The sequence below is a fragment of the Eubalaena glacialis genome, chromosome 2, assembly GCF_028564815.1.
Source record: "Eubalaena glacialis isolate mEubGla1 chromosome 2, mEubGla1.1.hap2.+ XY, whole genome shotgun sequence".
In the NCBI taxonomy this organism is placed as follows: Eukaryota; Metazoa; Chordata; class Mammalia; order Artiodactyla; family Balaenidae; genus Eubalaena; species Eubalaena glacialis.
The window spans coordinates 164,911,988-164,936,485 of NC_083717.1; the positions used below are offsets into that span (position 1 = coordinate 164,911,988).

The 24,498-nt window shown below is 36.3% G+C and overlaps 1 protein-coding gene across 5 annotated transcripts in view; it reads left to right on the forward strand.

The window, feature by feature from the left end:
• Nucleotides 1-24,498, forward strand: part of SIPA1L1 (signal induced proliferation associated 1 like 1) — a 191,212-nt gene that overhangs the window by 22,728 nt on the left and 143,986 nt on the right. The window contains exon 1 of one of the 5 annotated variants that reach the window (XM_061180988.1): nt 17,729-17,771. The exons of the other annotated variants lie outside the window; for them this stretch is intronic. The gene's annotated coding sequence lies outside the window, so the exon portion shown is untranslated. Of the gene's footprint in view, nt 1-17,728; nt 17,772-24,498 lie in introns of those variants that run through there. 5 annotated transcript variants of the gene reach the window in all.

Genomic DNA, 24,498 nt, shown 5'->3' on the forward strand with positions numbered 1-24,498 from the left:
TATAGTGTCCGGTCTTACATTTAGGTCTCGAATCCATTTTGAGTTCATTTTTGTGTATGGTGTTAGGGAGTGTTCTAATTTCATTCTTTTACACGTAGCTGTCCAGTTTTCCCAGCACCACTTATTGAAGAGACTGTCTTCTCTCCATTGTATATCCTTGCCTCCTTTGTCATAGATAAGGCGACCATATGTATGTGGGGTTTATCTCTGGGCTTTCTATCTTGTTCCATTGATCTGTGTTTCGGTTTTTGTGCCAGTACCATATTGTCTTGATTACTGTAGCTTTGTAGTATAGTCTGAAGTCAGGGAGTCTGATTCCTCCAGCTCCGTTTTTTTCCCTCAAGACTGCTTTGGCTATTCGGGGTCTTTTGTGTCTCCATACAAATTTTAAGATTTTTTGTTCTAGTTCCGTAAAAAATGCCATTGGTAATTTGATAGGGATTGCATTGAATCTGTAGATTGCTTTGGGTAGTATAGTCATTTTCACAATATTGATTCTTCCAATCCAAGAACATGGTATATCACTCCATCTGTTGGTATCATCTTTAATTTCTTTCATCAGTGTCTTATAGTTTTCTGCATACAGGTCTTTTGTCTCCCTAGGGAGGTTTATTCCTAGGTATTTTATTCCTTTTGTCGCAATGGTAAATGGGAGTGTTTCCTTAATTTCTCTTTCAGATTTTTCATCGTTAGTGTATAGGAATGCAAGAGATTTCTGGGCATTAATTTTGTATCCTACAACTTTACCATATTCATTAATTAGCTCTAGTAGTTTTCTGGTGGCATTTTTAGGATTCTCTATGGATAGTATCATGTCATCTGCAAACAGTGACAGTTTTACTTCTTCTTTTCCAATTTGTATTCCTTTTATTTCTTTTTCTTCTCTGATTGCCGTGGCTAGGACTTCCAAAACTATGTTGAATAATAGTGGTGAGAGTGGACATCCTTGTCTTGTTCCTGATCTTAGAGGAAATGCTTTCAGTTTTTCACCGTTGAGAATAATGTTTGCTGTGGGTTTGTCGTATATGGCCTTTATTATGTTGAGGTCGGTTCCCTCTATGCCCACGTTCTGGGGAGTTTTTATCATAAATGGGTGTTGAATTTTGTCAAAAGCTTTTTCTGCATCTATTGCGATGATCATATGGTTTTTATTCTTCAGTGTGTTAATATGGTGTATCACATTGATTAATTTGCGTATATTGAAGAATCCTTGCATCCCTGAGATAAATCCCACTTGATCATGGTGTATGATCCTTTTAATGTGTTGTTGGATTCTGTTTGCTAGTATTTTGTTGAGGATTTTTGCATCTATATTCATGAGTGATAATGGTCTGTAGTTTTCTTTTATTGTAGTATCTTTGTCTGGTTTTATCAGGGTGATGGTGGCCTCATAGAATGAGTTTGGGAGTGTTCCTTCCTCTGCCGTTTTTTGGAAGAGTTTGAGAAGGATGGGTGTTAGCTCTTCTCTAAATATTTGATAGAATTCACCTGTGAAGCCATCTGGTCTGGACTTTAGTTTGTTGGAAGATTTTTAATCACAGTTTCCATTTCACTACTTGTGATTGGTCTGTTCATATTTTCTGTTTCTTCCTGGTTCAGTGTTGAAAGGTTATACCTTTCTAAGAATTTGTCCATTTCTTCCAGGTTGTCCATTTTATTGGCATAGAGTTGCTTGTAGTAGTCTCTTAGGATGCTTTGTATTTCTGCGGTGTCTGTTGTAACTTCGCCTTTTTCATTTCTAATTTTATTGATTTGAGTCCTTTCCTTCTTTTTCTTGATGAGTCTGCCTAATGGTTGATCAATTTTGTTTATCTTCTCAAAGAACCAGCTTTTAGGTTTATTGATCTTTGCTATTGTTTTCTTTGTTTCTATTTCATTTATTTCTGCTCTGATCTTTATGATTTCTTTCCTTCTGCTAACTTGGGTTTTGTTTGTTCTTCTTTCTCTAGTTTCTTTAGGTGTAAGGTTAGATTGTTTACTTGAGATTTTTCTTGTTTCTTGAGGTAGGCTTGTATAGCTATAAGCTTCTCTCTTAGAACTGCTTTAGCTACATCCCATAGGTTTTGGATTGTCGTGTTTTCATTGTCATTTGTCTCTAGGTATTTTTTGATTTCCTCTTTGATTTCTTCAGTGATCTCTTGGTTGTTTAGTAACGTATTGTTTAGCTTCCATGTGTTTGTGTTTTTTACGTTTTTTTCCCTGTAATTCATTTCTAGTCTCATAGCGTTGTGGTCAGAAAAGATGCTTGATATGATTTCAGTTTTCTTAAATTTACTGAGGCTTGATTTGTGACCCAAGATGTGATGTATCCTGGAGAATGTTCCATGCGCACTTGAGAAGAAAGTGTAATCTGCTGTTTTTGGATGGAATGTCCTATAAATATCAAGTAAATCTATCTGGTCTATTGTGTCATTTAAAGCTTCTGTTTCCTTATTTACTTTCATTTTGGATGATCTGTCCATTGGTGTAAGTGAGGTGTTAAAGTCCCCCACTATTATTGTGTTACTGTCGATTTCCTCTTTTATAACTGTTAGCAGTTGCCTTATGTATTGAGGTGCTCCTATGTTGGGTGCATATATATTTATAATTGTTATGTCTTCTTTTTGGATTGATCCCCTGATCATTATGTAGTGTCCTTCCTTGTCTCTTGTAACATTCTTTATTTTAAAGTCTATTTTATCTGATATGAGTATTGCTACTCCAGCTTTCTTTTGATTTCCATTTGCATGGAATATCTTTTCCATCCCCTCACTTTCAGTCTGTATGTGTCCCTAGGTCTGAAGTGGGTCTCTTGTAGACAACATATAGATGGGTCTTATTTTTGTATCTATTCAGCAAGCCTGTGTCTTTTGGTTGGAGCATTTAATCCATTCACTTTTAAGGTAATTATCGATATGTATGTTCCTATGACCATTTTCTTAATTGTTTTGGGTTTGTTTTCGTAGGTTCTTTTCCGCTCTTGGTGTTTCACACTTAGAGAAGTTCCTTTAGCATTTGTTGTAGAGCTGGTTTGGTGGTGCTGAATTCTCTTAGCTTTTGCTTCTCTGTAAAGCTTTTGATTTCTCCATAGAATCTGAATGAGATCCTTGCCGGGTAGAGTAATCTTGGTTGTAGGTTCTTCCCTTTCATCACTTCAAGTATATCATGCCACTCCCTTCTGGTTTGTAGAGTTTCTGCTGAGAAATCAGCTGTTAACCTTATGGAAGTTCCCTTATATGTTATTTGTCATTTTTCCCTTGCTGCTTTCAATAATTTTTCTTTGTCTTTAATTTTTGCCAATTTGATTACTATGTGTCTCAGCGTGTTTCTCCTTGGGTTTATCCTGTATGGGACTCTCTGCGCTTCCTGGACTTGGGTGGCTATTTCCTTTCCCATGTTAGGGAAGTTTTCGACTATAATCTCTTCAAATATTTTCTCTGGTCCTTTCTCTCTCTCTTCTCCTTCTGGACCCCTGTAATGTGAATGTTGTTGTGTTTAATGTTGTCCCAGAGGTCTCTTAGGCTGTCTTCATTTCTTTTCGTTCTTTTTTCTTTAGTCTGTTCCGCAGCAGTGAATTCCACCATTCTGGCTTCCAGGTCACTTATCCGTTCTTCTGCCTCAGTTATTCTGCTATTGATTCCTTCTAGTGTAGTTTTCATTTCAGTTATTGTATTGTTTATCTCTGTTTGTTTGTTCTTTAATTCTTCTAGGTCTTTGTTAAACATTTCTTGCATCTTCTCGGTCTTTGCCTCCATTCTTTTTCCGAGGTCCTGGATCATCTTCACTATCATTATTCTGAATTCTTTTTCTGGAAGGTTGCCTATCTCCACTTCATTTAGTTGTTTTTCTGGGGCTTTATCTTTTTCCTTCATCTGGTACATAGCTTTCTGCCGTTTCATCTTGTCTGTCTCTCTGTGAATGTGGTTTTTGTTCCACAGGCTGCAGGCTTGTAGTTCTTCTTGCTTCTGCTGTCTGCCCTCTGTTTGATGAGGCTATCTAAGAGGCTTCTGTACTTATCATCTTTCTTAAACTGTGAACTTAGCACAGGATTGTGAATGAAATATTAAGTAATCAGAGATAGTCTGTTAATTGAAGGATTTGAGTTTCTAATCTCCTTAGTGGAGATGTTGGAGTTTGACAGATGTAGCATTCTTGAACCAGTCATTTAATATTCATAGGAAATGCACAAGATGGCTCTGGTTGCCCTTTATATTTTTCAGGTTGGGTTTTTTATTTGAAATTCATAGCCTCACCCAGTTATAGACTTTGAGCCATGGTCTGTCTCAGTGGAACATTCTACTCAGTATTTTCACATGTACCAAGGATTAATATCAAATTGATGAGAAAAGTTTTTCACCCTCATATTTATGAATGCTAGCATCTTCTGTTAGTTTGTAGGAATATGCACTAGTATGTTATTTCTTTTTTTTTTTTTAAGATTTTTAGAAATTTCATGTAATTAGTATGTTATTTCTGTTCAGCAAGGGTGGTTTGGAGAGTTCTTCTATTTAAAATGCTGCATTGTTCTAAACAAAGTAATATCTTTTGCTATTAATTATCAATCCTATTGTGGTTGCACTGTGCTGAAACCTTCAAACAATTTCAGAAAGTTTACATGCCTCATTTCTTTTTAAACAATATTACTGCTGCTTTTTGCATGAATGAAAACATGGTACTGAATTTAAAAGTGGATGACCTTCAAGTAAACTGTGGAATTTAAACATCAGAGACTTAAAAATAATTGTGAAGATTAAAAACAGAAAGTTTTAAAACACAACTGCTTTTGTGATATGGGCTAATGAGAAAAGATGGTCTTTTTCTGTTGCATTAATTCTTTAGCTCCTTGTCAATTACCCCCAGTTTATAACATAAGGAGACAGTCTTTGCATTCTTGAGTAAAACTCCCCACAGGTGACCTTCAGTATAAAGAGCTAGAGAGTGCTTTTCTCTGTTCATTAACAAAGATAACAGTTCAAAATTACAACACCCTCTGATTTTATTCTTATAAAAACTTTTCAAGCAACTTTCTGGATGTTTTCTTTCTTGTTCCCCTTACCTCCTGTACCCAGATTACCCTGCTTTTTACAATATTAAGAATATAAACATAGATGCTGAAAAGTTACCCCCTCCTTCTCTAAGTTTTGATATTGGTACTCTGGATGTATATATACATGTGTACACATCCACACACATACATGTATATTTACATGTGTGTATATATGTATGTGTTTGTTAATTTTTCTATAAAATATTTATTTTTTTCCCTTTGGCTTTAAATTTAGTCAACAGATATGTCTAAATACCTACTGTGTGAAAGGCACAATGCTGGGAGCACAGTGATGACTGGGCAGAGACCCCATCTTCTTAGAATGTGTAGAAAGCCTGGCATTTACAGTGGAGTGGAAAGAGAAAGGTAACCAACACTATCAACATTACCAACCCTAAAATACTACTTGCTGGTGGTATTCTCCCCATCTGTGTGTGTGCTATTGTTATTAGCTTTTTTCCCTCTTTAAATTTTTGAGATCACATTGCACACATAGTTTTTTAATTTAAACTTAACATTATATTGTGTTCTCTCATAATTAAAAGCACTAATTTTTGTGAGTATATAATATTTTTGGACATTCCATAATTTATATAGTTTGGGGGCATTTAGGTAGTTTACAGTTCTTTTTTATTATAAATAATGCCGTGATGAACATCTTCTGCATAACATTTTGTCTTTTGGAATATTTCCTTAAGACATTTTCAGGAGTAAAATGACTGGGTAAAAGTTTGTAAACCTTATAGAGGCTCTTGATACATATTTCTAAAAGTTCTTTTTTTTTTTTTTAAAGATTATTATTATTTTTTAAATTATTTATTTATGGCTGTGTTGGGTCTTCGTTTCTGTGCAAGGGCTTTCTCGAGTTGCGACAAGTGGGGGCCACTCTTCATCGCGGTGCGTGGGCCTCTCACTATCGCGGCCTCTCCTGCTGCGGAGTACAGGCTCCAGACGCGCAGGCTCAACAATTGTGGCTCACGGGCCCAGCTGCTCCGCGGCATGTGGGATCTTCCCAGACCAGGGCTCGAACCCATGTTCCCTGCGTTGGCAGGCAGATTCTCAACCACTGCGCCACCAGGGAAGCCCTAAACGTTCTTTTTTTAAAACTAGTTTTCACTCCTCCCAGTAGCCAATGAGTGCATTTTATGAAAAACAAAAACAACCCCTCCCCAAAAAAAACTCTTTTCATTTGTATTTATTTATTGGATAGAAACATTTTTCAAATGTTTAGCCAGTTATCTATTGTTTTCTTTTGTGAATTGCCTATTAATGTTTCTTTTCCCATGTTTCTTTTGGAGTGTTAATATTTTATCTTGATTTACAGTGACTCTGTGAATTCAGTATTTTATAGAGTATTATGTATATAATTATCATGTATAGTCATTACATTAAACCTATGTTGTAGTGTAGTTTTCTTACTAGTTTTTGGTTTGCCTTTTAATATATAGATGTTTTAAAGTTTCATGTAACCAAATCTATTAACTTTTTCTTTTGTAATTTCTTTCATTACTTTTACACATGGAAAAACTTCCTTCATTTATATATCATATTTTCCTCTGACATTTTATTAAATTTTTAGCTAAGTCCTTTTCACTCATTAATTCCATAAGAAAGGAAGTCTGCTATTGATGAATCAGGAGGACTTTGCTGCTAAAGATGGCTGCTAGAGGTTGTGTTTTTGTACTTCTCTGCACAAAGGGGCTACTTAACGCTATTTGTTCTTCTGACTTCGCTCTGGCACTCAGTACTGGAGCGCCTATGTAACTCATATGACTATGGTTCTGGTAAACTTGGGTCCTTGTGAAAGTACTTCATTAGATATAAAGGATGGGGCTTCCCTGGTGGTGCAGTGGTTGAGGGTCTGCCTGCCAATGCAGGGGACACGGGCTCGAGCCCTGGTCTGGGGAGATCCCACGTGCCGCGGAGCAACTAGGCCCGTGAGCCACAGCTGCTGAGCCTGTGCGTCTGGAGCCTGTGCTCTGCAACAAGAGAGGCCGCGATAGTGAGAGGCCCGCGCACCGCGATGAAGAGTGGCCCCCACTTGCCGCAACTGGAGAAAGCCCTCGCGTAGAAACGAAGACCCAACACAGCCAAAAATGAATAAATAAATAAAATTAGATGACTGTTAAATATTTGTAAAAAAAAAAAAAAAAATATATATATATATATATATATATATATAAAGGATGGAAGTGAACAAAGTAAAATTAAATTAAACCAAAGTCATGATTGACTCCTACTCGAGTTCATACTGTGTTTAAGAGGCCCAGAAATGAAAGTTGACTCTTTCCAGGTTGTAACTGATATAAAGAAAGCTACCTCACTTTTCCATGGTAGGAATATTATGGATTGTAATACTAGGCTAGAGTTGACTGCCAAAAAAGAATGTAAAATATTATTTTTAGCTTATTTTATGATGATAACTACTAATTTTCTAATTTGTACAAGTTCAGTTTTTAAAAAATATGCAATTCAGTTGAAATGAAAATACTTCCAACTTGCTGGAAAATGAATACTGCTAAACTATGTCGTAGGTAATTCTTAAAAGTATTGGTTTGTGATATGTAAATAAGTTGTCTTTTAGGATTTTTAAACCAAAATCCCACTTTTAGAATTAATATTCTTGATGGCATTCCAGGTGGAATAGGTTAAAAAATATTTTGTTGAATTCAAAGCCTGAGTACTGTATGTTGCTCTTACATCATGTTTATTTGTTCATTTTCTCTCCCACTAAATGTAAACATTTTTAGGGCAGTAACTTCAGCATGTAGAACAGCGCCTCAAATATTTGTTGCGTAATAGATATTTGTTGAGTGAATATCAGGGTATAGACTGAAAAATAGAGGAAAAAGCAGTGCTTTTGCTTGAGTGCCCAGAATGTACCAGGCATTGTACTAGATACTGTTCTTATGACCATATAGAGAGCCTTGCTTTTCTAAAGATGAACCTGGTTTTTACCTTTTCTGTTAATTTTCTGGAGACATTATGGGCAATAGATTATTAGGAGACTGCAGAGAACTCCCCACCCAGACATGTGGGGAGCTCCAACATGTTTGAAGGTAGATTTCTGTTCTGAGAGAAGGTACGTCAAGAGCCTCAGTGAACCATTCCCCATGCTTTCATTTAACCAAGTAATCAGAAGTGGCGTGGATGGCTGGTGAAAGCTGTGGATGCGGTCATGTAGGTGATTTCCTTGTGAAGGTTTAGTTTGTGAATTCAGATGATCTAAGTCACCTCTCTGTTGAATTTTCTGAAGCATTCTGAATGCATGCAAACTAGCAGCAGACATAAATATTTCATTTTCTATTCAATCTTAACTGCAACTTTACTTTTTGTAGAGAAAGGCATAGTAAGACAAAAAAGTTTTTATTTTTTAATAATATACACCATTTATAGGTTTTTTTTTTCCCCATGGCAATGGACTTCCCCATGAAAAATTTTATACCAACATTTAAAACATTACAAGAGATTCAAGGTTTTATCAAATAGGGCAGTAATGATCTTATAGAAATATCTGTGCAAAATACTGTGACCTTTTAATTTACGTGATGGGTAGACATAGAGTAATAAAGAGATTTTTTTTTTAAACCAAAGGATTTGGACGTAGTTGCTGATTCATCACTAGAACACTTTGAATCTGATTCATCTTTACAAACAGAATAAAGAGTTTTCTGCACTTTTTCCTACCAAATGTAAAATTAAATTTTGAATTTCCAAAAGCAAGTTTTCCAACTGTTGAAAAAACAAGAAGGCAACTCCCATTTAAAGTGGGAAAACTATGTAAATTTATTTTTTGTGTGAAGATTCACTTCGTTTTCCTGAGCCAGATTTGATGTGGAGAACTTTTTCTTGAATAGTCATTAAAATATGAGCTGAGAGAATGAGACTTCTTCATTAAAATCCAAAATTTGTACTTCATATGTACGATTTGAAAATATTTTTAGTGGACTCGTTTCTATAGGAACTAAATTTAGAGATGCATCTTAAACATCCTCTTGTCATCTCCCATTTATTTATTAATTTGTTTCTTCATCCCTTATTCTCCTTACAACCTCTTGTTTAAATATCTTTGATCAAAATATTGTCTACTTTTGGTAAAAATTAAATAGCAAGTATTCGTGAATAAAAATCACATTTACCTATTCAGATTTATTTGCTGTATATGTTAGGAATGTGATCAGCTTCAGACGTTAGAAACCCAGTCTAGTGACTTAAGCAAATGGAAAGAAGCAGCCCCAGAAGTCTACACTCCAGGGCTGGTGCATGTGCTGCTCAGGAATGCCACGAGGGACCCTGGATTTTGCCCTTCATTTCCTTGGTATCTTCCGTCAGGCTGGCCTTGGCAATGTAGGGTACCATTGCTCTTCCAGGCTTCCTGTACTCCAAGAGGAAGAAGGGGGAGGCAGAACGTGGCAGGCCAAGGGCTTGCTAGCCCAGTCTGTTGCTTTTTATCAAGAGAGCTTAAGTTACCCAGCAAGTTGCATGCTGCAGACATCTGCTTCCTTCTCATTGGTCAGAACTACATTAGGTAGTTATCCCTAGACCAGTCACTGGCCAAAGGGCATGAGAGTCCATGACTGCTGTGGAGAATTCCTGATTTCTACCCTGGGGTAGGGGAAAGGATACCTGCCAAGGTGCTCCATGGCTACCCGAACAAATTGAGAATCTCCTGTTTGGGAAGAATTGGGAGGGAGAAATATGGGGTAGGTAATGGATAGTGTCTGCCTGCCCCACCTGCTGGAATGAGTACAGTATGTACCACATGAGTTTAGAAGCCCTGTGCATCCTCAGTTCCCTCAGCTCCTCAGATTTCCTGGAATAAATTACAGATTTTTTTTTCAAAAATTTATTTCAAATATTCTTATTTAGTTATAGCCCATCATTTTCATGAATGACTTAGATGTTAGAACAGCAAATGCTGTGTTTTAGAGTCTTCCTTAATATTATGTTGAGAAAAATGGGAATTTAGTCATAATACTCTAAAATTGGATTTTGGAATTAATTTGAAGAACTTGTACTTTTTGAAGTTCTCTTCAGTAGCCATCTAGAAGATTAATTTTGTTTTATTTATGAGTAAAATACCTTGAAGGTGATTTATTTTTAAAATGCATTGACAGTGATCATTTATATATACGTGTGTTTTCTTCTTTTGAAGCCTAACATTGCATTATACAATGTTTCCCGTGTAGTATATGCCGTTTAAAAAAATTGCTTTGGTGTCTTAATTTACTTAACCATTTTCCAGTTACACATTTGGTTTACTTCCGTTTTGTGCTGCTGTTAAAAATGCTGAAATTTATATCTTTATTTATATGGATTAATTTTTAATGTGATAGATTATTTTTTTAGAACCCTCACATTTTAATGGCTTTTAGAAGCATTGAGCTAATTGCATCCCAGTAGCATTGTACTAAAGAATTAGTGTGACCTTTTTTTAAGGTAGTAAGGTGAAACATTTTCTTTTGTATTTCTTTCTCTTGTGAGCCAGCTCTTCCTGTTCTTTTCCAGTTTGTTACTTTTCTAAATAACAAAATACATTTTTTACATTGTAAAATGATACATTCTCACTATACAACATTTGTTAGCCCTGGTTGTCACTTCACAAAGAACAAGTTTATTAATTTTTTCTTGAACAATTTGTGTAAACTCTTTATGTAAGTAATTATATATTTTATTCCTAATATATATACTATTGATTTTTCTCAATCTGTGTGCCTGATAACGTACTAGACCCCGGGAATACTATTGTCAGTATAACAGCTATCATGTCCATGATATCAGAAAAAATAATTGTACTTTGTCTCATTTTTTTCTAATATTTCTGTCATTTCATTTTAGGTCATAGAGAATTATCTAATCTTTAATAATAATAATCGGTTGTTTGAAATACATACCAAAATTAGAAACCATTCTTACAGAAATTTGTATAGAACTTTAAATGCCTACCTTGTATCTATTAAGTGATCTTATACTTTTGTTGTTATTTAAGTTATTTATGCAGAATACTAATTGTATTGCCTAAAATTTCATTTGTATCTGCTGATAACATGTGTAAAGTTATTATCATAGTGCTTGGCAAATAATAATCTCTCAATATGTAAAATACAATAGTTTAGTTTTCTTAAATATCTTGAGTGTTGAGGCTGAAACCCTATTTAACTTAGGTTTAATTGGATTGGATAACCTGCTAGTTTTTCCTTCACGTTTTGTTTATTATGTGTGTTTCTTCATATACATGTGGAACACACTGTGATTTCGTAGTTTAATTAAGAAATTAAAATTTCTTCAAGTTGGAAAGAATTACCAGCAATCTCTGTATCTCCTATATTTGGGATGTATTTTATTGATAATTTTTCATTTCTTCTTTAGTTTTATCGGTCTTTTCTAGTATTCTACTTAGGCTATTGTGTTTCTAATAGGAAATCATTTATGTCCTTGTTTATCTTTCATTTTCAGATTTTTAAAAAGATTCTCTGGTTTATATATCTGATCTCCAATTTTTTTTCTCATTTCTAAGATAGTGTGATTTCTGGGGATACGAAGATTTTATTGTTTTTATCAAAGAATTATGTTTGAGATGTATTTATTTATTCTATTAGTATATTTATTAAATTTTACTTTTTTCTTTATTTTATTAACATTTTTCTGTACTTTTCTGAGGTTTTGAGTTGAATTCTCAGTTTATAGTTTATATTAAAAGCCACACATTTACCTCAGTGTTTGATTTTGGCTTAATCCACTAGGTGGGAAAGTTTGCTGTTCTGTTTTTCAGGATTGTAAATGACTTCTTCTTGTGTTTCAATATGCTCATACACGTAGTTGTTTTGTTTTTATTGAACACTCCTAAAAATTAAACTTTGATCCAAGAATATAGACTGTGTATTAAAAAAATACATTTTAGGTTTTTAAAATACTTTATGTTTGCTCAGTTTTTATATACATACCATGGACAATTGACTAGAAAGTTGATTCCATTTTTAGGTCATAGAGATCAGTATAACTTCTATTGGTTTCATTAATTTCATTCTTTGTTTTCTTTTGTCATTACTGTGTTTGTGCACTGGGTCTGTATGACATTGTGATTGCCTTGCTCCCTTACCTCCTGCTGCTGAGGCAGGAATGTCCACTTCTCAATTCATGTCTCCCCTGACTGTTTTTTAGAACTGAGACTCCCAGCATTTTTCCCTTTCCTGCTTTATTATCCTTTGTAGCATTTCGCAGCATGTCAAAAATAAATTTGTTTGTTTGTTTACTTCTTTATTTATTGTCAGTCTTTCTCCCTAGAATGTAACTTCAAGAAAGGCAGAGAATTTTGTCACTTTTATTCAGTGCCTGGGTGCCGAGAATAATACCTGGTGTACTGTAGACACGCTGTTAATTTATCTCATTAATAACTAAATGTGATTATTTTCAGCTGATTTCTCCTTCTGTGTCTCAGTTTTTGCCTTGATTTCATTTGTTAGTACTTGACATAAAATGTCATATTTTATTACAAATATTTCTTTTCTTTTCTTTTTTTTGGCCATGCTGCACAGTTTGTGGGATCTTAGTTCCCCAACCAGGGACTGAACCTGCACCCTCGGCAGTGAAAGCTCACAGTCCTAACCACTGGACTGCCATGGAATTCCCTACAAATATTTCTTTTACCATAACATCCAGCTTGATATTTTTCTTTTAATCTTGACATCCAATAATATTGCTTCCTCTGGTTTTTTAAAAATACAGTTTTATTACTATCTCCTTTAAAATTTTTTCTGTCTTTTGGTTTATACATCTTTAGAGTAACATGTTGGATTTTGTTTTTTTGTTGTATTAACAACTGAGGTTCTTTCAGTAAGTTGAGGTAATTAGCTTTTGCTTTCATACGTATATTAACTAAGTTTTCTTTTTTTTTTCAAATCTGAGAACCTGTGTGATGGTTTTAAAGCTGTGAATCCTTAAGCATTATAATCAGTTCTTTCTGACGTGTTGATCATGATTTGTTTCCTTTTGTATCTTTATATGGTTTGGAGTGTAATCCCTGGACTAAACTATTTCTTGTGACCTGTTTATATATTACATCCACATTCTTAATCCCATTGTTACTATTTTTTATGCTTCCATAGTGTGTTTTGATTCATTTCTCTCTGCAATAGCACATGTTCCTTTTTTACTCAACTACTCTCTCCAAGCTCTGCATCCAGTTCCATCCTATTTTACCCTCCAGATTCAGCTCAACTGTTTTCTCTGTGAAGCCTTCCCTAACTCCCCAGCAAATCTTAGGTATTTGTCTTGTATTCTCTTACTGCACTCTGTGTACATTTCTAGTCACTTTCTTCTTGTAATTGTGATTTTCAGTCTCTTGACATAGGCAGTGCTCAATAAATATTGCTATCTATATTCTTTTCTTCCCTTCTTCTTCCTTAATACTATTTTCTTTTATAAGTTATAATGTAGTTGCACATTTTTCTTCTCTATACTGCAGACCCACTTTTCTTTGGTTTCACATGAATAAATGATTTAATTTTTTATGAGTTTTAAAAAAAATACACAGAGGCCTGCTTTGTTTTAGCATGTACTCTACACAGAAATATCAACAATATTTCTTCCCCTTCCTTGTTGTCATCAATTCTTGTCCTTAGTTTTTCTGTCCTCTTCCTCACCCCTTTCTCCACTCAATGTAGCTGTGTACTTTAACTCTAAAATAAGTACTAGTTACTTTTACAGGTTTTTATCAGTACTTTAACACGCTTTAATTCCTCAGTTAAAGGTACCTTTTTTGTTTCCTTTCATCCCCTGAATCATGCCTTCCATTTCTCACTGTAGAAAGAGTACTTGGATTTCACATCAGCAAATTGGCAAAAATGAAAAGTTGTTGGATGGAATGTGGAGAAATGGACCCTCTCACGGAGAACATTGATTCTTTTCTACTTATTGATATTTCTCTCTTTGGAAATTTTCATTTTTATTCTGTTGCCTTTCACTTTCACAGTAACCCTAATGTCTTTTTTATTTTTCTGACAGTTTTCCTTTCATTTTATTTCTCAGTTTTTGTTTCACTTGTACCACACAACTTTCTCAGTTGGGTCAGGATGTTATTTTTGTCTGTTTTCTTATTAACTCGCTAGGCATCGGGGATCTAGTCTTAAAGGAGACTTTGTGAAGTCATTTCCTGTATGTGCTCTTAATTATAGAGATACTGAATTTGGTTTTGGGAAGGTGGTGGGTAGGGCTGCCTTATGATTTTACTGAAGGTTCCATCATTCATTCATTTTGTAATCAAGTCCAAATTAACAGCATTTAAAAAATGCTTTTGCTAGTATAATCCATCTCTTTTTCCTCCTAAAATCATGCCATAGGGAATACAAAAACACACTCCAAAGTGGACTTCTGCCCATTTGCTTTAGTGAATATGTTGGACTGCGGGGAGTAGAGCCATTTGGGTGGCTAGCTGGCAAGGCCTTCATCATATCCCAAATAAATTCCCACATGTGGTTAAGACTTATTCCTCCTTTAAATATTTTGGCGTATTTTCATGACTTTCTAACTGATCTGTCAGTACTTTTAATAAAAATTATATAGAGTGTATTTTCTTGCATAGTACTTCCAAAGTCGTATGTGTTTTTTTTGAAAACTACTATGTAACAAATATTTATAAAGAAGAAAATCTTTCCTCTTAAAAAATCAACTATTTTCATTTTCTCAAAGTCCCTGTGCTTCTGCAGGTATATAAATATGTTTACAAAGTAGAATATAGCCTTTTTTTTTTTAACTTAACATACATTTTAAAATTAAGCCATGTTAACTACTAGCCAACTTGATAAGGCAACAAAAGGAAAAAGTTGTTTTGCAAATGGTATGATTGTCTAACTAAAAAAATTGAAAAGAACCATCAAACTGATATTAATGCTAATAAGGCTTCAGTAAGAGTACTGGATATGAAATATACAAAAAAATCAGTGATTTTTTTAGTACACTAGCAACAGTTTATTAGAAAATGTGGTTACATAAATGATCCTAGTCAGAATAATAAAATATTAAAATGTACCTCATAATAAGTATAACAGAAGGTATGCAACGACCAAGTTCTCATTAGTTTATGAATTTGATGCAATTCAAAAATAGAACAAAGCAACAAAGCCAAGAGAGTTTGCCATGAAACATGGCAGAATGATACTAAAATTAATTGGAGAAGTAGAATTAATGTGGTCAGTGGGATTTATTATAATGCTTTGATATTTGAATTGGTGCTGCATTGGCATACGGATAGAGAATAGACCATTCAAACAGAAGAGAGACTATAAAAAGAGACCTTCATGGTGTGGGAACTTGTTTTTGACCTTGTATTACAAATTCATATGGAAAAAGCAGGCTATTCAAAAAGCAATGGTGGGACAGTGTGGTAAAAATTAAAATTATATTCCTGTAAATAAATTCTGAATGAATTAAAGACATGCATTTTACAGAGAGACCTTTAAACTCTTAAAAGAAAATATAGGAAAACATCTGTATAATATTAGAGATTGGGAGGATTTTTTTTGAACAAGATACAAAAAGCCCAAACTATAAAAGAGAGGAGAGATAAATTTGACTTTGTTAAAAATTTTAAACGCGTGTATAAGAAAGTATACCTTAAACAAAGGTAAAAGACAACCTATAGAATATTCAGACACATGTCTAATGAAAGATTAATATCCATAGTATATAATGAAATCCTACAAATCAGTAACAAAGAAAACAGGGACCTAGTAGAAAAATGGACAAAACAGAAGTAGATAAGACCAATAAATGAATTAAAATTCTCACTGATTATCAGGTAAATGCCAGTAGAAGCAACAAGGTAACGTTTTATGCGATCCTGATGATTTAAAGTCAAAAATGTGGCAGCAAATGTTGTTTTATATGTGACTGTTGGATTGTAAAATTGTTACAACCGCTTTGGAGTGTAGTTTGATAGTATCCAATAATGTTGAAGAACGCTCCAACTCAAGGTTTCAGCACTTTCCATTATAGAGTCCTCTAGAGAGACTGACCCATGTTCACAAAGAAGGTGTGAAAGGAATGGCCATTCTGTCTTTGTAATAGCAAAGAACTGGAAATAACCTAGATATCAAGCAACAAACCCAAGTATATACACAGAATGTAAAGCATACAGAGGTTATCATAAAGGATCTGTATCTTTTTGTATCACCATGAATAAATCTAGAAGACAGTTTTGTGTGAAAAAAACAAAGTTGTGAAAGGATGTGTTCCCAATGATACTGTTTAGATTTCATAAATATACAAATACTTGTGGGAAGGGTGCCTAGCATCTTTAGGAGAGAAGTTTCTCTGGAGAGGCTGAGAGAAGAATGGGGTTGGAAGTTGATATTTTCTCTATATTTATAACATTTTATTTCTTTGTGATCTGAAGCAAATCTGGCAGAACACTGACATTTATTAAATCCAGATGAGGGGTACTACGTATCTCTAAGTTTTTGCATGTTTCAAATATTTCATAATTGAAAGTTTTCAGCTCAGACTAATAACATTGCAGTCCTCAGTTAAACACGCCAGATTGAACACATGCTGCAGTTTTTTCTTCCCCTCCCATACCCTATGCCAGTGTTACTAAAGGAATAGAAAAAGATACAAATATGCAAGGTCAAATATGAGGAAAAGAAATAGGAGCAGATTAGCATTATCAACACTGTTTTGGTCAGCAGAGAGAAATGGATGTATTGTAACTAATTTAGTGATGAGGAGAGAGCTGCATGTGAAGGCCTTTACAGAGAAATTCTAGAAAATTTTGACCCTATACAGTCCAAGAGTTGGGGGCCCCAAGTAGCTGGGAAGATTGCACTGAGAGGTTGGTCATGGGTACATAGTCGGGTCCCTTTCCAAACCAGTGTAATTGTAAAGGCTCTGGAAGCAGGGAGGAATTATTTGAAACATTTTTGGCTGAGCTTGGCTCCCAGAATGCTGGAAGCCAGGCAGGAAATGGAACCATTCTTCTCTAAAGAAAGTGAAGTGTATTCTAAAAATGACCTCTGAGTACTAGCATTTTGGGGTCCCCAGTATAGGGGGAAAACTGTCAGTCTGATTTCAGCAGGAAAGGAATTTATGGAAATAGTGTTTAGTGACTTGCTGAATTACTGGAAAGGCTGTAGAACTAGGTTTGGAAAATGGGTAAGAACAAGGGAGGCCAGCTGGCCAAGACAACACTCAGATCACTCAAGAAAGCCAGTGTGGTGCTGCCCCTGAGCACGGGATGTCCAATTTTGCATTGTCACCACCAGCACTTTTTTTTTTTATAAATTTATTTTTATTTATTTTTGGCTGCGTTGGGTCTTCATTGTTGCGTGCCGGCTTTCTCTAGTTGTGGCGAGCGGGGGCTACCCTTCGTTGAGGTGCGTGGGCTTTTCATTGCAGTGGCTTCTCTTTTTGTGGAGCACGGGCTCTAGGCGCGTGGGCCCAGTAGTTGTGTCTCGTGGGCTCTGTGGCGCAGGCTCAGTTGTGGCTCACGGGCTTAGTTGCTCCGCGGCATGTGGGATCTTCCTGGACCAGGGCTTGAACCCGTGTCCCCTGCGTTGGCAGGCAGATTCTTAACCACTGTGCCACCAGGGAAGTCCCACCACCAGCATTTAAATGAGGGAGCTATTACACCGTCGCCACTACTGATGCCACCAGCTTCCATGTAAATGTATTTGCTTCCTCCTTGCTCTTTCCAGATGCTGCCTTTCAATTCAGAGTCCAGGATGTGCACACCTCATTGGCTGAGGAGCAGGTAATGTCTGTGCCCTATCTGTAAGAATAGCTGGTTAATTGACAGTGTGGCACTTTTAGGCTTCTGTTGTGGAAGGCAGGCTCTGTATAAGGCAAGGAATTTCCCCAGATATATGAAGAGACTATACAGATGCTAGGCAGTGATGATTATATTTCCCCCTATGTCCAGTTTCCCCAGGTAAACCAATGGGTCCCCACCCAGTCCCCTTCAGGAAAGTCTACTTAGTAGTCACCAGGCCTTGCCCCCACCCAGGTACTAAATGTAAAAGGATGGCCAGTGATAGCAGACATATGAGAAAAAGCCTTCCATGTGAGAAGGACAGTGCTCACAACAAACGGAAGAAAAGTTAAATTGAGAAATTTACGTTTTCATTTCATTTCATTCATTTTCATTGAATATGAAAAGAACACTTTTAGGACTTCCCTGGTGGTCCAGAGGTTAAGACTCTGCGCTCCCAGTGCAGGGGGCCCAGGTTCGAACCCTGGTCAGGGAACCAGATCCCGCATGCCACAACTAAGAGCCTGCATGCTGCAGGTAGAAAGCCTACATGCCACAACTAAAGATTCTGCATGTGACAACGAAGATCCCACGTGCCACAACTAAGACCCAGCGCAGCCAAATAATTTTTAAAAAAATAAAAAATAAAAATGAAAGTAGTATTAAAAAAAAAGAACACTTTCAATTTAGTTTAATAATAGCAGGGATAAGACAAAATATCATAGTCATGAAACAAGAACAGATTTTTTTTTAATGGAAGAAACAACCAGAGGACACAAAATTTTTTCAAAATTGAGTTCAAGAATAAATAGGAAAAATTAAATAGTCTGGTTGGAAAATGAAGTTCAAAAATTTTCCCAAGTACCTAAATGAAAAAGAAATGGGGGGTGTGAGAGAAGAGATAAGAAACTATTGAGGGAGTACAGTATCCAATAAATAAAACATTTACAAAATGAAAGAAAAGAAGAAAAGGAAATATCAAAAATAATGAAATAACATTTCACTTAACTGAAAGAGGTATGTTTTTATGTTGAAAAGGCCTATTGGGTGTCCAATACAAGGACTATAAAAAGACTCACACAGAGGCCACTCCAGTATTGAAAAGATGATCCTAAAAAATTACTGGAAAAGAACTTGTATAAAAGATCAGGAATCAGAATATCATTGGACCTTTCAATTCCAACAGTAGAAGCTAGAAGATAATGAAATAATACCTTAAAAATTCTAATGGTAAATGTCTTACTACCTAGAGTTTTATACCCAGCCAAACCATCAGTCAGATTAAGGCTAGATGTGCCAAGACTCAAAACTTTAACACCTAGGTACTTTTCTTAGGCAGTTGCTGAATGAGGATAGTGGCCCATTAAAATGAGGGAATATACTAAGAAAGAGAAAGATAATGAGATCTGGGAAGCATGGAATTCATCCCAGGAAAGGAGGGAAGGAAATGCCAGGATGATGATGGTGATGATGTCTTTCTGGAGATGCCTGTGCAGTAGACCTGGAGATCAGCAGGGCTGGATTGCAGCATGAAGATGGAGAGAAGTCTCCAGGAGAGAGAAATGGAATGGGCACCTGTTACTTTTGACCATGTGAGAAACAGGAATGAGAAAAGTGTTTTTGTTTGTTTGTTTGTTTGCTTCTCTTGTTGAATTTAGAAAGAATTAAGGGTAGGTATATAGAAACTAAGCAATTGAAAAAAAGCAATTATTAACTCCAGGAAAAATAAAAGTAAGCAACTGAGCAAATATAGCCATAGTAATATAAATCCTGATGTATATATGTGATATAACTGTGACATACATATATAAATTTATCTATGCATAGTTACATAAAATAGGGCAAGGGAAGTGGGGAGACACTTACTGGAAGCATGCTTACTTCTCATCTTCCAAAACAGAACTTCAACAGAGAATATCTAAGATTGATAAATCAAGAAATAGCGCATAATCATGTTATTTAGGAACATGGAAATACTGGAGGAAACAGTGCTATGAATTGAAAGTGATTGCTCCTGGGAATGGAGAAGATGAAATAAAGCACTACTGTTTGGTTTTGTTTTTTCCTTAAATGCCTGAAGTACTATTTGCTTTAACGAGTGTATGCATTACTTTGGTAAAAAAAAAAACATAAGTGAAAAGCTAAATAAATAGCAGAGTAGTGAGTATCTTTGTACCACAGGTTTTCCTTCTTACAGATGGTAAAAATCACTTCTCAATGTTTGTTGTACCACTTGTTTTCCTGTTCAGATGTAGTTGACATTCTCTATTAAAGGCTAAGGATCATAAAGTTAAATAAGGTGCAGTTCCTGGCCTGAAACACTTGTGGCTTAGTGGGTGGTGTATCAGGAAACTTTAAAAAATCAAGATGTTCTTTATGATTGCCTTTTGGGGACTAAGAATGTGGGGGGAGTGTTAGGGACTGTAAGAGAAAGAGTGGATGCCCATAGCTCACAGGAATGGGAAATTCATGGGGCTTGCTGAAGGAACAGTGATTAGAGAGGGCTGGTGTAACTGTGAGGAGTCGTCCTGGGGCTCAGCAGAGGAAAATCCCTTCTGCTGCTGGACAGCCATCCATTTGCAAATGTTGAAAGAGAGAATATGGAGCCCAACAGTATGAATATTTTCTGGTTTACCCACCATTTTTTTTTTTCCTGAAACAGTTCTACCAGTTTCTATTGCTTCTACCAACACAAGGATGTCTGTTTTAACTGTAGCACCATTAACAGTGGGAGGACTGACATCCCTAGAATTTTTCCTAATAGGTATAAAATGATGCAGTGTTGTTTTGATTTGTATGTCTTTTGTTGCTTATTATACCCACGATTGTTGTAACACTAGTTAGGCTTTTTCTTGCGTTTGTGCTCTGTTGAAAGATTTTTTTTTTTTTTTTTTTTACTCCAACATATCCTTTCTTTTAAACCTATTTTAACGAAAGTTTCATCAAAAAATTTTCAAAATCAGTTATTTTGTCAGAAAACTTCAAACTGACAGTCCCTTGCTTTTTATTCCCAGCAGAGCTGGTGTTAGAAGGTAATAATGCAAAGTGAAATCAATTTCTTTAAAGTGGAGAATCCCTCTCTTGTTTTTTATTCACCATAAATTACCTGCAGTCCTCTCAAGGGATGCTGTAAAAAAGGTAACGTGTCAGGGGATGGGGCGGAGTGTGGACAACTTCCTGGAAGAGACAATACCCAAATGCAGTCTTGAAGGAAAAGAAAGAGTTCAGCAGGAGGAAGAGGGATGGGTAGGACTAAGCACAGAGAAGGAGGGAAGAGAATTGGGTGAGGTTATGTTTCAGTAGAAGTTGCCACCTGGTTTCTCCCGAAGGCTCCAGAGTGCGTTCAAGGTGCATTCAAGTACTTGCACCTGGTCCCCTTTCCCTTCTACTAGAGCTGCAGGTTCAGAGAGTGCAGAGAGGCTGTGCTGTTAACCAGGGAGATGCATCATGCATTTGGGAAATTCTCTTGCCTTGAGAGCAGAGGGAAGTTATTGTGAGGTTTCGAGCAAGAGAGTGTAAGTGTTGTGCTTGCCTGCGTGCACTTTATAGAAACACCTGCATAGGCAAAGTGATCACATTTTAAAGCGAGTGATAATGCAAACAGGACTGCATTTTAAGATCGAACTTACTATGTCCAGTTAGGGGATTTATTTCACTTTGCCACAAAAATGAAAAGGGTGACCAAGAAACAAAAGAAGACTTCCTGCCACAAGGTTTTATCTTGGAACACTTGTTCAGTTTGCATTTTACTTAACTTTTTTTCCCCTAGTTGGTAAATGAACATTTAAGTGATAAAGTTAATAGATTTGTAAGATCTCATTTAGAAATCAGAGGTTTTTAAGTTTGGAGGCATAGATAAAAATAACTTCATTTGAAGGTTATAATGTTTATGTATATTTGTATATGTACATAATTAGTAAAAAATACTAAAATTTTTATATAATTAGTAAAAAATTTACATAGTAAAAAAAAAAAAAACCTTGGAGGGTTGTGGTGTGCATTGACTTAAAGTTCTTTCTTTGCTTTTGTCGTAATTTTTGTTGACAAGTTGCCAGAAACATTTGTATAGGGCTCCTGTTTTCAGAACCAGGATAAGTATATAAAAGATTCAAAATGTGTCAGTTGTGAAGTGTTTCATCAAGTGCTTTATGTCAGGTTGGCAAGGGAGGTCACCTGCCTCTCCTGAACATAAGCAGATTGTTTCACGCTTCATCACCCACCCTCCACCTTTCTTTTCTTTTTTTTCTGGTTCTGTAAGCACTGGAGTCAAGTCTCTTCAGATGTGAGCTGTTCCCTGCACTGCATCCTTTCCCTCCCTCCTTCTAATTCAGTGCCTATCTTATTGTGTTTGTGCGCCCGACCCCCAGCACAGAGTCTGGAAGAATTCATGAACCAGTGGGGGGGCTACCACTGGGGTTGGGATTGGGATATCTTGAAGGAAAGATGTGTTTTTCACTTTTGTAGCACTATTTCAGTTTTTTTTTTTTTTTAATAAAGCGTATTCATTTTTTAAAAACAACTGAAAAAGGGGGCAGCAAAGTGGAGACTTTTGTATGGGAGAAAAATTATTTGAGGGTAAAAGATAAAAATTATTTTGACCATTATTAATTTGATGGCAGTGATTTTTAATTTCTGTTTTCTGTTGTCTCTGCCACCTGTGCTGTACTAACCACCCCTCCTTCCCTTTTCCTGTGAATGTGTTTACTTACTTTGCTAGGATTCTTAACAGCAGATTCTATTGTACATTAGTTATCTCATGTGATGGTGCCTTATCCAGTTCTGATTCACTTCTTGTTGCTCTTTTAAGAGATTTTCTCATTATTATGGCTATTTTTCATGTACTTTGATGATGAGTGGATTGAAGAGAGGAAGGTCAAACCGCTCTTAGTTTTCATTCACGACTGTTGTGAAGACTCCTTAAGAGAGAACAATGAAGCTGAAATCTATATTAAATTTCAGTGAAGGCGATTTTTTTTTGACATGTCTCCCTCAACACAGTTTTTATGAGATAACCATAATTACTTTTTAGATTACAATATAAATTCTATTAATGTATCAATTAATTTCTAGTTCATCTTAGCTGGGACCGCATGGCTTTTGTTGCAAAGGATTCCATTTCAAGGATACTGAGCTTAGGTGCTTTGAGGGTAAGGATTGGATGGATCTCTGTCCTCCAGAACCTAAAATCTAATTGAGGAGGAAAGACCCAACCATGCGTAGAGTTAATTTCAGAAAGTAGGAGAAGGAGAGGCATTTTATGGAGGGTGGGTCCTCCAGTGCCAGGAACATGGCTTAGGGATCAGACCCAGCAGTGACCCAGTCTTTTCTGAGTGGCAGAGTCTTAGTACGAACTGCGGTGGATGATACCTGCATGCAGATTGATGTGGGGAGTAAATGAGGTAGTTAGTGCACAGGAGGTGGTACAGATGGATGCTCAGACTGTAGTTACAGCTGGTGGCAGCAGATTGTTGAAAAAGCATGTTCTTGAAGGACAGCCTGGTGAAGCGGACAGGGTAGAAGTCAGGGAATGAGGAAGTCTGGCTTCACATGTGGGCTCGGCCCCAGCTGTTTAACCTTGGTGGACTTAGGGTGGCCCTGAGACACCCCATGTGGAAAATGAAGGGATCAGACAAGGTATTCATTCTGATAACTCACAGTTTTAAAATTCTGAATGTAAGGTCAAGAGGGACACCCTCGATTCCAGTTCAGTCATTGTGGAGCCTTAGGGAAAGGTGCTGGTTTGTGGAGGGCAGATTATTCCCTGCTGTTACAGGAAGAAGGAAGCCTTTTGGGGGTGAGTGCCACTTAATTCTGAGCTCCAGGCCTAAGTCACACAATAATGGGGTTGCAATTGAGGGACCTCTGAAGTTTCACGAAAGACAAGTGACATGACCACTGCAGCATTTTAAGGAAGTTAATTATCAATATTTTTCCCCACTGGGTATAGAGATTCATGTCTGGATTGGGCTTCAGAAGTGATACTCAGGCTACAAATGGAGGCCTTTTTTCTTTTATAATGTATTTTCAAAATAGTTTTTCTGCCATAAATCCTCTAACTGCTATCCCAGTATTTATTGAGAGAGAGCCCTCCACGCAGTGAGTGCTTTGTCAGGCACAGTGTGCTTACCTCTCCAAAGGGGAGATACTCACCTCCCAGGGTGCTTGTGAGGGCTGAGAGGATGCACTAGGGTCAGAGAGCGGAAAGCACGGCAGAGTCCCACGTTCTCCGAGCTCTGTGGGGAGAGAGTTTATCCTCAGAAATAAGAGTACAGTGAAACAGACAACCCATCTGCAATCTGTATTTAAGGAAACACTAAGGCAATGTGGAATGATTTTATGTTTTAATTTTTTCCTTTTAAGCTCTTGGTTCTTGGGTGGTATTTTAAAAGCTGCTATATGAAATATGGTTACTGTTGATATCAATCGTGATTAATAACGTTTAGGATATTAGAGTGTCGTGTAGAAGGAACTTTCTGTTCACCTGTTGTTCTTACTGATGTGGCTTTCTACTCTTTTCCTAAGCCAAAGTTAAATATGCCTCAAAGTGCCCTTTCTTAAATTGTTTTTGGAATATAAATACTCAAATGAGAAAACCGTGATGTCTTTGACAAAGCCAGTTGTTCTGTCTTACTGAACCCTCTGGTTTCCTACACTCCTCTTTTCCTCTTCCAGTTAGATTTTAGGAACTTGAGAGTGGAAATGTTCCTTCTTTGCCTCCCCCTCTGATAGT